General features: G+C 41.7%; 1 protein-coding gene across 1 annotated transcript in view; it reads right to left on the bottom strand.

Annotated features, from left to right (window-relative positions):
* Window positions 1-13,693, bottom strand: part of Tnrc6b (trinucleotide repeat containing 6b) — a 229,774-nt gene that overhangs the window by 167,104 nt on the left and 48,977 nt on the right. The window lies entirely within an intron of this gene.

The raw sequence follows: 13,693 nt of genomic DNA, 5'->3' as shown, positions 1-13,693 counted from the left end.
GTCCTTATGTAGACCTCCAGCAGAAGGTATGGCTCAGATTAATGGTGTATACCACCATGCCTGGATCTAAAACTTGCTTTGTTCCAGGCTGACCTTGAACTCAGAGATTTGCTTGCCTCAGTCTCCTGGAATTAAAGACATGTACTAGGTCTAACATTTTCATGGCCACTCTGCCTCAAGATCTCTATGTCAAGATCCAGGTCAGAAACCTGTCTTCCAGCCTCAAGATCTGGATCACAGGTGTGCCCTACATATCTGGACTGTAGTTCATTCCAGATGTAATCAAGTTGACAACCAGGAATAGCCATCACATTGGTACGTTGGCTCATGTAATCATGGTATAAATGCAGGAGTATCACTGCAAGTTCAAGGCCAGCCTGGGCTACACAATGAGTTTCAGGATAGCCATGGCTATACAGCAAGACCTTATCTCAAAAAGCAAACAAAAATAGTACTGAGCTGTGTATTTTATACACTTGGCCATATAAATGTCATCTTTTAATCAGGTGGAAAAGGTTTAAAAAAAAAACAAAGAAAGAAAAAGAAAACTCTGAAATGTAATGTTTCTGGGAACTTTTGGCCTAAATTGTTTCCTTAAAGACCTAGTTTCCCACTTAGATCACAAAACTGTCTTCCTAAATGGTATTCTCCAGTTTAAAAACAAAACAAAACAAAACAAAAAAAACAAAAAAACTCTCAATTGTGACCACTGTTTACTACCAGAGAAAAGTCCAGATGAGTGTTTTACTAGTAACCAATACTACAATATCACAATAACACTAAGCAGCAATAACTGAAAACCTCATAAAATCCTTAGTATCAGTCCCAGATCTTCAAGTCCAGCCCTTGTGTTCTAGCTGGCTGGCCCAATAAACTCAAAATTAGACAATATCTTATTTCCTAAATTTCTTTTCCTATTTTTATCCCCCAATTTTCCGTTGTCCATTTTTGCATGCTTCCATGTGCACAGTGAGCACACATGTGTGGTATCTGCATGTGTAGGTATACATGTAATGTGTGTACATTCATATGAAAGCCCAAGGGGATGTCAGGAATCATCCTAGATCACTCTTTACCTTAATCATTGAGGCAGGGTCTCTTCTCAATCAAACCCTGAATCTGTTGATATAATTAGTCTCATTAATCAGCTTTCTATGAGATTCCCCTATTTCTATCTTCCAATGCTGGAATTACAAATGGGCTGCCACACTCATCTGGAACGTATGTGTGTTCTGGAAACCAAACTCCTGTTCTCTTGATTGTGTAGCCACTAAGCCACCATCTCCCTAGCCTTCTATATCTCCTAATTCTTTTTTTGTTTGTTTTTGTTTTTCAAGATAGGGTTTCTCTGTGTAGCCCTGGCTGTCCCAGAACTCATTCTATAGACCAGGCTAGCCCCAAACTTACTAGAGATATGTTTGCCTCTGACCCCAAAGGCATGAGCAACTGCCACCCAGCAATGAATCTTCTAATTCTTATGTAAATAGTATCACAACTCACTAAGACCCCTTAGTAAGAAATCTATACTATACATGAGCTCCTTAATCTCTCTCCCTTAATCTCACATTCAATGAGATTCCAAGTGGAACTTGTACCTGGGGCACTGAGCAGGTGTTAGGCATTGTTAAAGAACTTTAAAAACTGTTAAAATCACTACTGGTGTTGTTGATGAGTTCTTCACGTTCTTATCTTTTGATAAGAACATTCTTGTAAATAAGCACATATGGAGGGAGGCAGTGTGTTGACTCAGCATTGTTGAGCTATTGCACTCTCCCTTGCTGCCCCACCTTCCCTGAGCAAAGGGACTGCCAGTCAAACAGCCAGATGCCCTCTCTTATTCTAGCACCAGCTGTTTTAAACACTCCTCTGACACATTCAGGAAAACACATGATGATCCAGCTGCCTGCTTTCACTCCTGAAAGTACAAGGCCCAGGGAGGAGTGTTTCAAAGTACCAGATGTTTTGCTATTAGAAACCTCCATGAACTTGAGGTGACTCTGCAGCCAGAGAAGGTGCACTTTCCCTATGGCCTACTAGAAGGAATTCTGTGACTGGTCTAGAAAGAGACACTACTGACTAGTGCAAACACAAACCCTCATTTGCACAAGATGTTTGCTATGATTATATAAGCAAGCAGGAATGATTGTAACATTATACTCAATAAATTACTTTCCTCAAGTAATTTTTCTCTGCCTTTTCCAGCTCAGTTGGAAATAAAAGAAACAACAGTGAAGCAGTGGCAGAGGCAGCAGAGAGGTAGCAATAGCAGAACAGCTGGAACACAGAGTTGAGAGGCCACAAGTAGCCAAATAAAAGGCAGAACTGAGCAGTGGGTAGGCTGAGCTGCACACACAGGAACACATGCGCATCCATACGCCACACACATGGACAGAAACAACAGTAAAAGGTAGTCATCATCCCAACAGTGACAGCTGTCTTCATAAATGCACACATAAAAGCAAGACACTGAGTACCTAACACTGTAACCGTTTTCATCCCAGGTCAGGTGGTGGTCAGTAACCCTTGGTGATGCATGACCTGACAGCACCTGCAATGCAATGCAAAGCACGCACGTTGTGGGTCACCAAGCTGCCCTGAAGCTGGGAAATCCATGCACTGCCCCAAACACCTTGTGTTAATGAGACACCTGATTTTGTATTAATTTTTGGTTGATACATGTTTAGAAATCTTTTGTCAAATTTTCATAACCCCACATTCTTCACCTGTCTGAAACAAGTGGCCTATCTCTCCTTTACCTTAGCCGGAAACAGGCAGCGTGGGTTCTGAGGGTTCTTTTTTCTCTTGCACCCAATGCCCATTTTCATTAAGTCTGTCTCTTCAACTAACATAGATTTTGCAATCTTTCTTAATCTAAGATTTATTTTTGGCTTTGTGGTCTCAAATATCTCCCTGTTATTTATTTATTTTTTTAAACTAACCCATCTTTAACCACCTGCAACTCAAATCTCCAGCCTTCCAAGTGTGGTGATTACAGGTGTGCGCCAGTTTTTTAATTGTTTATTTTTATTTCATGTGTATCAGTGTTTTGCCTGCATATGTACGTCTGTATGAGGCTGTCAAAGTTTGGAGTTACAGACAGTTGTAAGTTGCCAATATGGGTGCTGGGATCTGAATCCTGGTCCTCTGGCAGAGCGGCTAGTGTTCGGAGCCACTGAGCCGTCTCTCCAGCCTGCTTTTTTATTTTCTTAAGATTTACTTATTTTTACTTTTACTTTATGTGTATGAGTGTTTTGCCCACATGTAAGTATACTACACGGTGCAGTGCCTGTAGAGGCCAAAAGACGGTGTCGGAGCCTCTGGAGCAGGAGTTAGTCAGCTATAAGCTGCCTCAGTGCTGAAACAAACTGCTTATCCTCTACTAGAGCAGTAAGTGGTCCTAACTGCTGAGTGACCTCTCTAGGCCCCCTGCCTGCTCTTACTGCCCAAATTTTTAAGAGTAAACTACAATCTGTATTTGCGTTTCTCACTTGTAACATGACTGTTTAATTTTGGAACCTGCAATGAAGACTGCCTGCCTGATTAACTGGTTTCTATAAAGCTAGGCAGTGCTCACTCACTCAGCTACAGCCCAGGTCTTACATACACGGTTTTAAATATTGAATAATATCTCCTCCTCAATCCTTATTTCCCTTCCTTTTCTATCCTCCCAATCTGAGTCATCATTTTCTTTATATCAATATTTACTTCAAACAGTGTTATTAGAAAGTAAATAACACATACAGCTGAATCACAGGGAATGGTATAACTCAATTTTCCTTTTTGTAAAGTTTGTCCCCCCTAGAAGCAGCAGAGTAAGCTTGCACGCTGCCACAGTTGCCACACAGAAGCTACATGTCATTCTAAATTCTGCTTGGGGGAACTCTGTTGTTTTTCTAAAATCTTCTGCAATTTTCTATTATGTTTATTTTTCTAAAGCGCAAACCACTAAGTGCAGCTCTCCTCACTGCTGCTTGTACAGGGCAGGCCCCGCAGCCAGGCAGCAGCTCCTTCAGGTGCCAGGCTTTCCCTCTATCATCTTTTCTTTTCTTTACTTTTTTTGGGGGGTGGGGGGGCGGTTTCGAGACAGGGTTTCTCCGTATAGCTCTGGCTGTCCTGGAGCTCACTCTGTAGACCAGGCTGGCCTCAAACTCAGAAATCCACCTGCCTCTGCCTCCCAAGTGCTGGGATTAAAGGTGTGCGGCACCACTGCCTGGCTTCCTCTATGTTCTTGACAATTTCCTCCTCTCTGATTTCTCCTCCTACAAGTCCTGTTATTTAATGTTCAGTCCTGGGGTTGATCCACTAATTTTTTTTTTAATTTATCCATGTGTCTCTCACCAGTATTTTTCACCTTACTTTCTGAGGATTCTCTTAACTTTATCTCCCAACACTTAGAACAAATGACTGCTTTGTACACGGTTCTGAAGAAGGAGTCCAGAACCTGAAGCACACTAGGTAGGTACTCTAGGACTATAGGTGACATCCTTGCCCTCACACCATTAACTGAACACACTGGCACCAAGCCCACTGCTGTGTAACCAGCATACTCTATCACTTCAAAAGAAGTGTGTCACCTGAAATCCAGTGATACTTAAGAACAAGTCCTTATTCCCCACTCTTGGTCGCTGTGCTTTGTCTCTATGACATGACCACTCCAGGTAAGTGAGATGATACACTTCTTTTCCTAATTGCTTATTTCACTTAGCATAGTATTACCAAGCTCATCTATTTTGTAACACGTGTCCAGATTTTCTTCCTTTTTGAGGATGAAACATGTTCCATATATACACATACATACATATACATACACACACACATATATATACACACGTATGTATATATACACATTTTTATCCATTCACCCATTAAGAAACATTTTGATTGCTTTCCACCTTTTAGATCTTGTGAACGATACTTTTACCAACACAAGTAGACAAATATTTGTATCCTTGCTTTCACCTTTCAATAAATTTATATGAAAATGATTACTGTGTGTATATGTGTATGTACTCACTTGCATGTTTAAGTGCATGTGTGTGTGTGTGTGCGTGTGTGTGTGTGCATGTGTATGCATACCATGGTGTATATGTAGAGCTCAGAGGCAGCTCTGCAGAGTCAGTTCTTTGTCTCTACTTGTATGTGGGTTACCAGGCAGGGTGGAAGCACCTTAACCCACTGAGCCATCTTGCAGCCTCCCCAATAAATTTTTATTACTTTTGTTATTCCCTAATCTCTACCAACATTGAACAGAGTAGCCACCACTACCCTTTTGAAATTCTTTTCTGCCTTGTGCTTTCATATAGATTTCCATTTTATTTCCTTTTGTCTCCCTCACTCAATATTGGGGCCTGTGGATTTATTACTTAGAATGCTTTTTTCCAATATTGTTACATGAAAACTTTCTTTCCATCATTTAGACACCCGCTCGGGTACCATCTCTTTGAGCAGAGCTTCCCTGAAGCATCTTCCATATTCAGTCATTCCCTTGAGTAACACAGATCACTCCAGAAGGACCTCTTATTTGTTCATGTGGTTTTCTGTTTGGCTCCGCATCAACAATGCAAATTCCTGACTCAGACACTCTGAATGTCTTCTTCACTGTAAGCCTGGCACAAATAAAATATCTGATAAAGCTAAAGGGATGAATAAGCTTCTTGTTCCTCTGTTCCCTAAGCATGCACTTCTCCCAGCACCTGTCCCTGAACTTCTCTCTCCACATTCTGCCATAGCAATTTACTATAATCTCACAAGTTCATCTATTACATTTCGGTGATTCCAAACACTGTCCTGCATCCTGAACTATCCTGTCAGTCAGTCAGGTATCTTTCTAACCTGGAGGGCAGAGTTAGTGATAAGGATAGTATATAGCATCTCAAACCTTATACAGGAAACAACATTCATTCTCTTCATTTCTAAACTTGATTTTCTCATAGATTCTCCTGCTACTTGAAGGGTTAGGTACAGTGCTATGGGCACAGGCTTTAAGACCCTCATCCTAGCTACAAGGAAGTCAGTCTTCTCCTGACAGGCTTCAGATGAAGATGTAGAACTCTCAGTTCCTCCTGCACCATGCCTGCCTGGATGCTGCCATGTTCCTGCCCTGATGATAATGGACTGAACCTCTGAACCCGTAAGCCAGCCCCAATGAAATGTTGTTCTTATAAGAGTTGCCTTGGTCATTGTGTCTGTTCACAGCAGTAAAACCCTAAGACACACCTATATCACATTTGTGTCTGAGACTGTCTGTGGGAGATTGTCTTGACTGTTAACCGATGCCCACTGTGGGTAGCAGCAATCACTAGGCAGGAGGCCCTAAAAAGAAAGCTGGCTAAGCATAAACTTGCCTGTCAGACAGTAAGCAGCATCCTGCATGGTTCCTGCTCCACTATGCCTTTGAAGTGAGTTCCTTAATGAGAAGCAATGCTATAAGGGATAGCAAGCAGGCCTTCTTTCAAGATCCTGCCTTGACTTCCCTCAATGATGGAAAATGAATTGGAATTGTAAGCCACGACCATGAAAAGAAAAGATCAACCAAACTGAACTGCAGAAATAACATTAGTAACACCAGCTACAACAAATCCTTTCTATTACATCCTCCTTTCTGTTACCTCTTACCATCCAAGCATCCTCCTTCCCACACTTGTCTCAGCTGCTCCCACCCCACTCCTAAACATGTTTGTGTGAGACCCACCATTATTACCTGATTTCAAGAGCCATGAAACCTTGTTATAGTTTGTTAATGCCTCGCTGAGGCAAGAGGACTGTAAATTCAGGGCCTGCCTGGGTAACTGTGAGACTGACTCAAAATAGAAAAGTAGGAAGAAGTCTGATGACATAACTCAGTGGTACAACAGTTGTTTGGAATGCATGAGGTCCAGGCTTCCCATCTTTAGTATAAGAAAATGGAAGAAAATATGATTTACACAAAAGTAGGCAGGAAGTTGAAAATGATTATCACAATTCGTTCTTTATAAGAAACATAAAGGAGGGGGCTGGTGAGATGGCTCAGCGGTTAAGAGCACAGACTATTCTTCCAAAGGTCCTGAGTTCAAATCCCAGCAACCACATGGTGCCTCACAACCATCTGTAATGAGATCTGATGCCCTCTTCTAGAGTGTGTCTGAAGACAGCCACAGTGTACTTAGATAAAATAATAAATAAATCTTTAAAAAAAAGAAAGAAACATAAAGGAGGAGCCAGACTTTAATCCCAGCTGCACCCAGGAAGCAGACACAGGTGTTCAAAGCCAGCCTGGTCTACATAGTGGGTTTCAGGCCAGCAAAGGATATATAATGAAGTCTTTTCTTATAAATAAATAGCCATGCAGTGGTGGCACACCCCTTTAGTTCCAGCAACTGGGAAGAGATGGATCTCTGTAAGTTTGAGGACAGCCTGGTCTACAGAGTGAGTTCCAGGACAGCCAGGGATATGTAGAGAAACCCTGTATTGAAAAACCAAATAGATAAATAAAATAAAAAATAAGTGGAAGGGAGGGGAGGGGAGGACAAAGAAAAAGAAATACCGGGCTGGTAAGATGACTCAGCTAGTAAAGAAATTTTCCACCTAGCCTGATGGTCTGAGTTCCATCCCTGGAACCTGTATGATTAAAGGAGAAAGAGGACTCTGTCAAGTTGTCCTCTGACCTCCACAAATATGCTTTTGGTGTGTGTGTGGGGGGAATACATAGGTACACACACATCAGGAGACTACCCCAGAAAGGTGGTGGGTTCCCCTCCTCATGCCTCCCATTAGAACCTACACTGAAAGCTCAAGACCCAAAGGAAATGGATGTGCAGGGTTGGGTTGGCTCTGTTACTCTTCCTCCTTCTCTGATTTTCTGGAACAGAGTCTGACAGTGTTACCCAGGCTGACCTTGAATTTATAATTCTCCTGTCTCAGCCTGAGTATTATGGTTATGTGCTACCATGTGGAATTCAGATTCTCTTTCTTTGGAAACCTCAAGGTCATACAAATATTTTAGTTTATCTCCTCCAACAAGGCTAATCAGAGAAAACTGTAAAGCAAAATGAGGATTTCATTTCCTTTTCCATAATCTGGAAACTCTGCAGTCTAAAATAATCCAGTCTCTTGACACCATCTTGTTCATTCTGGCATCTAGCATTCTACTTGCTGTGTAGGAGATTAAAGACAGCCTTGAGTATTTTGCCAAACTTCTCACTGACAGGTAGTAATGTTGCCTTTGCCCTTTAAATCTGGAGTCCTTCTGTGACTTGGTTTAAGCTGACAGAACATGGAGGACTTCTGAGGCTGGGCCTTAAGATATCTGTGGCTTCTGCATTCTTGGAACATACCCTGGTGGATCCCAGCCACCTTAAGGCAAATAGAAAGGTCACATGAAGATGCACCTCAATGCTTAGTCAACAGCCTCAAGCTGAGCTCCCAGCTGGCAGCTGACAACTGGCTGCCAGCCATAGGTTGAGTTGTCTGGACATTTCTGGACAACTGGGCATCCAGCTGATTGCAGAGCCAGCCAATACAATATTGGAGCGAAAGAACTGCCCTACTGAGCTCAGCCAACTACCACCAAGTCATTAACGACAGCACAAGGCTGGTGTGAGAACTTAATATATGTAAAAAAAAAACTGCATTTTTTTTTTTTTGGAGCAAATTAAGAGTTACAAGAAAATTGCAAAGATGGGCTTTTCTAAACATACCCTGAACCCAGTCTATGCTCATTATTACCCTGATCCTAACCTGGCCCATTTGTCACAATTAAAGAACCATAATGACACATTATCATTTACTGAAGTGTGTATTCCACTGAGATCTCATTAGTATTTACACATGTCCCTAGATCCCACTTAGGATAGCACACTGCATGCAGTCATTGTGTCTCCTTAGGCTCCTCTCGGCTGTTTCTCAGACCTTTTCATTTTTCTTGATACCTGCAGTCAGGAATTTTGTAGAATGCCCTCACAATGGGATCACTGCTGTATTTTTCTGAGTAGAGTAGGACAGTGGGCATAAGAAAGAAGTGCTACTTCACACTATATCAACGGCACATAATGGAAACATGGCAGCACTGATAATGTTGAACTTGATCCTCTGGCTGACCCTTGCCAGGTTTTTCTACTATGTGAAGCCACGATAAAGGAATGGGAAGTTACTAGATGCATCCTTCAGAGTGGAGTATCCACACAGGTTCTTCTACTTATCACACTGCTCAGTCTCTACCCACCTCCACACAATCGGGTAAACCAGAAACCTAATATTCTTCCTTCAAAGCTCGGTCCACGCGTTCCCTCTTCACTGTGAAGCTTCCTCTAAGGAAGAGTACAATGCTTTAAGGTAGATACGCATTTAATGACAGTACCACAGACTACATCTGACTCTCAGGTAGACTCAAGTCCCCAGTGTGCAAACACTATGCCTCACTTGCTACACCTATAGCTAGGACACCGTGAATCCTAAGTACCCAATAAGTGCTTATAAACCTAATTAACTAGATGCCTATAGAAGTAAACCATTTTTGATAATATCTCAATAAAAGAAAGAAAGGATAACACCAAACAGCTAAGATCTAAACTATGTCAGTGAATGTACAACAGTGCTAATCCTCTGTTAATACACAACTCCACTCTGCTGTAGCAAGGCAAGGCACCAGAAAAGAAGATCATTACATCCAATGAGAGCCACTGTGACAGATAAAACGTGTTTCAGGTCAACAGGCACATAAATGTCAAATGAAGTAGGTCACATGAGCCTCTAAGGGGATGAGGAATGAAGTGCATACCTCCTACCTTCAGGATGTGCCAATAAAACCTTACAGTACACAATTCTCATGCTTAACCTCTGCAAATGTGGAACAAAGACCGACTCGTGGTGACTGTGTTGAATGTATTCAGTGTTCTTTCTTATATACAGTGGGGAAATTAACTAAGAAATGGTCCTTGGTAAAAAATAAGGAATAGCACTGTGCCTCTGAAAGAAATATTTAGGGGACTTCTAGAGTTTTGCAATGATAACTCTGTTGATGTGTATATCTTTAGTATTTATAATATGTACTTCCCTACAAGCAAATACACTAAATTTCTGAGACTCACTGGCCATATAAAATTGCATTCCAGTGACCATTCAGGGTGAAGCTAGGCAACAGTCCTAAACTAATGTGAAACTAACATTCTTGTTTCCACTTAAAACACTAGTACACCAATCACCAAAAGAAAAGAAAACAAAAATCACAATATAATAAACAACTCTGTGTCAGCACCTGGACAGTTCCTGGCACACAACAATGATCAATAAATATTTGCTGAATTGATAGAGAGAGAGAGAGAAGAGGAAAGAAAAAGGCAAAAGTAAAACTAAGCAAGGAACCCAGGCACTCTGGGTGGCGCTCTGGAGGCAGAGGCGGGTGGATCTCTGAGTTCAAGGCCAGCCTGGTCAACAGACAGTACCTGGACAGTCAGGGCTACACAGAGAAACCCTGTCTCAAAAAACCAACAGGAAAGGAAGGGTAATAATAGAGTGGGTGAGACAAGTCAAACGTGCTTTTTGTATAAACTTGATGACTTGAGTTGAAGCCCCAGGAACCCATAAAAAAGCGGACTACATAAAGTTGTGTTCTGACCTCCACAGGTATAATGTGTGGCATGTGTGTCCACACATCATCAATAATAAGAATAGTTTTAAAAGTCAAAAAGTAGTAAGAAAGCAACAATGGAAAGTACATATTTATATAATTTTAGAATTATCTATCATTTACCTACTGTGGATTTTGGAAGTTACTGCCTGCTTCATCTCTTTCTGGCAGAGAAAAAAATTAGAATCTACAGTTCCCAACTCTGGACAAACACATCATCTCTAATCCTCTCCGAACGTGAGCATTTCTCTCCAGGAAAAAGCACAGAGATTCCCTTCATGAGGAACATCATGCTCCAAGAAGCTGCCCTTCCCCAGGGCACCCTGAAGCATCTTTGTTTTCTATTTAACGTTCTCTCAGTATCCTGTAAATGTAATAACCAGCATTCTTATTTTTAATATTTTTAGGTCTGCTCCACAGTTTCATCTCTAAACCTTTCCCTTCAAGAGGAAATCTTGTTATTCATGTTCTCGATGATTCAGCCCACTGTCTAGATCAGTGACTCCATCTTTAAGATGATACAAAGAGAAGCTGACTCACTCTCTGTCCTCTAACTTCTTCCTCCCTGGCCCTTGGGAACAGGAGCTGGCCTGAGCTCAGACCCCACGACTCACTGGTTCCTAGCTTCCATCAACCTTGTAAATCCGTTTTATATTTCAACTCCGACCCTTCCACTCATTCTTTTCTTTTCTCAAGCAATCATGGTCTTCTCTAGTCTTAAAAAAAAGAATGTGTTTGAGCTGGTTGGCAGTGGGAGTGCACGTCTTTAATCCCGGCACTCGGGAGGCAGAAGCAGGCAGTCTGAGTTTGAGACCAACCTGGTCTATAGAGCAAGTTCCAGGGCAGCCAGGACGACTTAAGGAGACCCTGTCTCAAGAAACAGAAACAGGAGCTGGAGAAATGGTTCAGCGGTTAGAAGCACTGGATGTTCCACTAGAGTTCCATTCCTAGCACCCACACGCAGCGTACAACTGTCTGTGACTGCAGTTCCAGGAGATCCATGGCAACAGGCACACACATGGTGTACATGTATATGAATGAAGGCACAATACTCATACAAATAAAATAAACCTTTTTTTTAAAAAAAAGAAACAAAAACGTACAAAGCTTTTAAAATGTTTTATTAGAGGAATTGTTATATATGTAGAAAATAAATGTGAATGAACCTCTCCACAGCCATCTCCAGGCTTCAACACTTGTCCAGAATCTGTTCTTTTTGTCTCATCTATACCTCAACTCGTCCATCCCCGTATTCAATGACTATTACTTCACAAACTAGTGGATACAATTGATCTGTGTCTATTTATAATTTTTATTATTATAAATTACAGCATCCTATCAAACACAGAGCATTTGCAGCAAAGCCATCTCTCACAGGTTTTCTCGTGCCCTGTCACTTTAGTAAGTCATTTGCTGATGTTTTAATAGATGGGTTCTTGTGAGGCTGGCCTCAAACTTCTGGATGCAAGTTATCAGCCCCTTCAGTGCTAAGCTTACAGGCAGGGACTGGACTGCAGGCATCGTCCACAGTGATGTTCCCACCACTATTTTTGTTTGTGCCCTGAGACAAGGTCTTGCTATGTAGCTGAGATTGATACGGACTTTCTATATAGTCCAGGCTAGCTCAAACTTGCAATGCTACCTCAGCCTCCTAAGGATGATGGAATTACGGGTGTAAACCACCAGACTAGCTTTATTACTTCTTTAAAAAATTATAAATATATATCAATTTGTAGGGTGCTTGCCCAGCATGAAGGAAGCTCTCAGTTTGATCTCCAGTACCACCTAAACCCAATGTATCCATAATTCCAGCACATCACTGGTTTGGAGAAAGAATTGTGTGTGTCCCTTGTATTTGCATGGCAAGGACTTTGCCAGCTGAGCCATCTCCCTCTTTCTGGAAACTCTCCTGTAGATTTGTGATGTAAAGGACCTTAAGCCCTCCTAAGATGAAACCAGTTAACTTTAAAACACTGCAAATCTGCCTTTCCTTTGTCTCCAGCACTGTCACAGGAACAAGGGCTTCCCTCTCACCTGACAGCTACCACGCAGGGCTCCAATCCCTCTCCTACCTCTCCCCAGCAGTCTCCAGAGGGTAAAGCTGATGGCTCAAACACTCATTTATTTTGTTCTTCCCAGAGGAAACAGCTGTAAATGGCTGCCCAGTCCAGAGAACAGGTCCACACGTGGCCTTTGAGGAGCACAGGCTCTACGCCCTTTTCTAATCTGCTATCACACTGGGCCACCTGGGCACCTGATCATTCCTGGAACAGGCGGGGCTCTTCAGCCCTCTCTTCTGTCTAGAACACTGCCTTCCTCACTTTTCACGTGGCTGGCCTCCTAGTCCTTTAGCTAGTATCTGTCTCAGAGGCCGTCCTCCACCGTCCCGGCTCTTCTTCCTAGTCACTTTTTACTCTCTGTATTATTTTCTGTTCTTCATAGTCCTCACGGTGGTTTATAATTAGTACCTTGACATTTATTTGTCTCTCTTTAAAATGTGACCATCCTGAGAATAACTACTCTCTGTTATATCACCTTACAACATACAAATAAGAATTATTTATTGTCGACTGGAAAGATGGCTCAGTCACTAAGAGCACTCACTGCTCTTGCAGAGAACTCAGGATTGGTTCCCAGCACTGACACGGTGGTTCACAACCATATCTAACTCCAGTTCCGGGGGGTTCCACACCCTCTCCTGACATGCTTAGGTTCCATGTACACTAGGGGTGCACATATACACATGCAGGCAAAACATTAAAAAGTTATTATTAAAAAAGGAAATAGACTTAGCTCAAAACCACATTATACAGAGTATGTTCAACTTATCCTCCAAGCCTTCTATTCACAGATATCCAAAATTAAGGTAAGATAGTACTGTGATAACGTTTTACATTAACAAAAATCATTACAAATACAAGATTTTATATAAAAAAAAATCAAGACAGGGAGATAATATTTTTAATTAAAAAGACTGATGACAATGAAGTTAAAGTCCAATTTCTCTTTTTGTTAATTTGAGGCAAGGACTTGCTAGGTAGGCTTGGATGAATTGCTATTCATTTGATAGCCCAGGCTGGCCTCAAATTC

Source organism: Mus musculus, chromosome 15, assembly GCF_000001635.26.
Source record: "Mus musculus strain C57BL/6J chromosome 15, GRCm38.p6 C57BL/6J".
Lineage (NCBI taxonomy): Eukaryota > Metazoa > Chordata > Mammalia > Rodentia > Muridae > Mus > Mus musculus.
The sequence above is the reverse complement of the archived record's forward strand: the minus strand, read 5'-3'. Positions and strand labels throughout refer to the sequence as shown.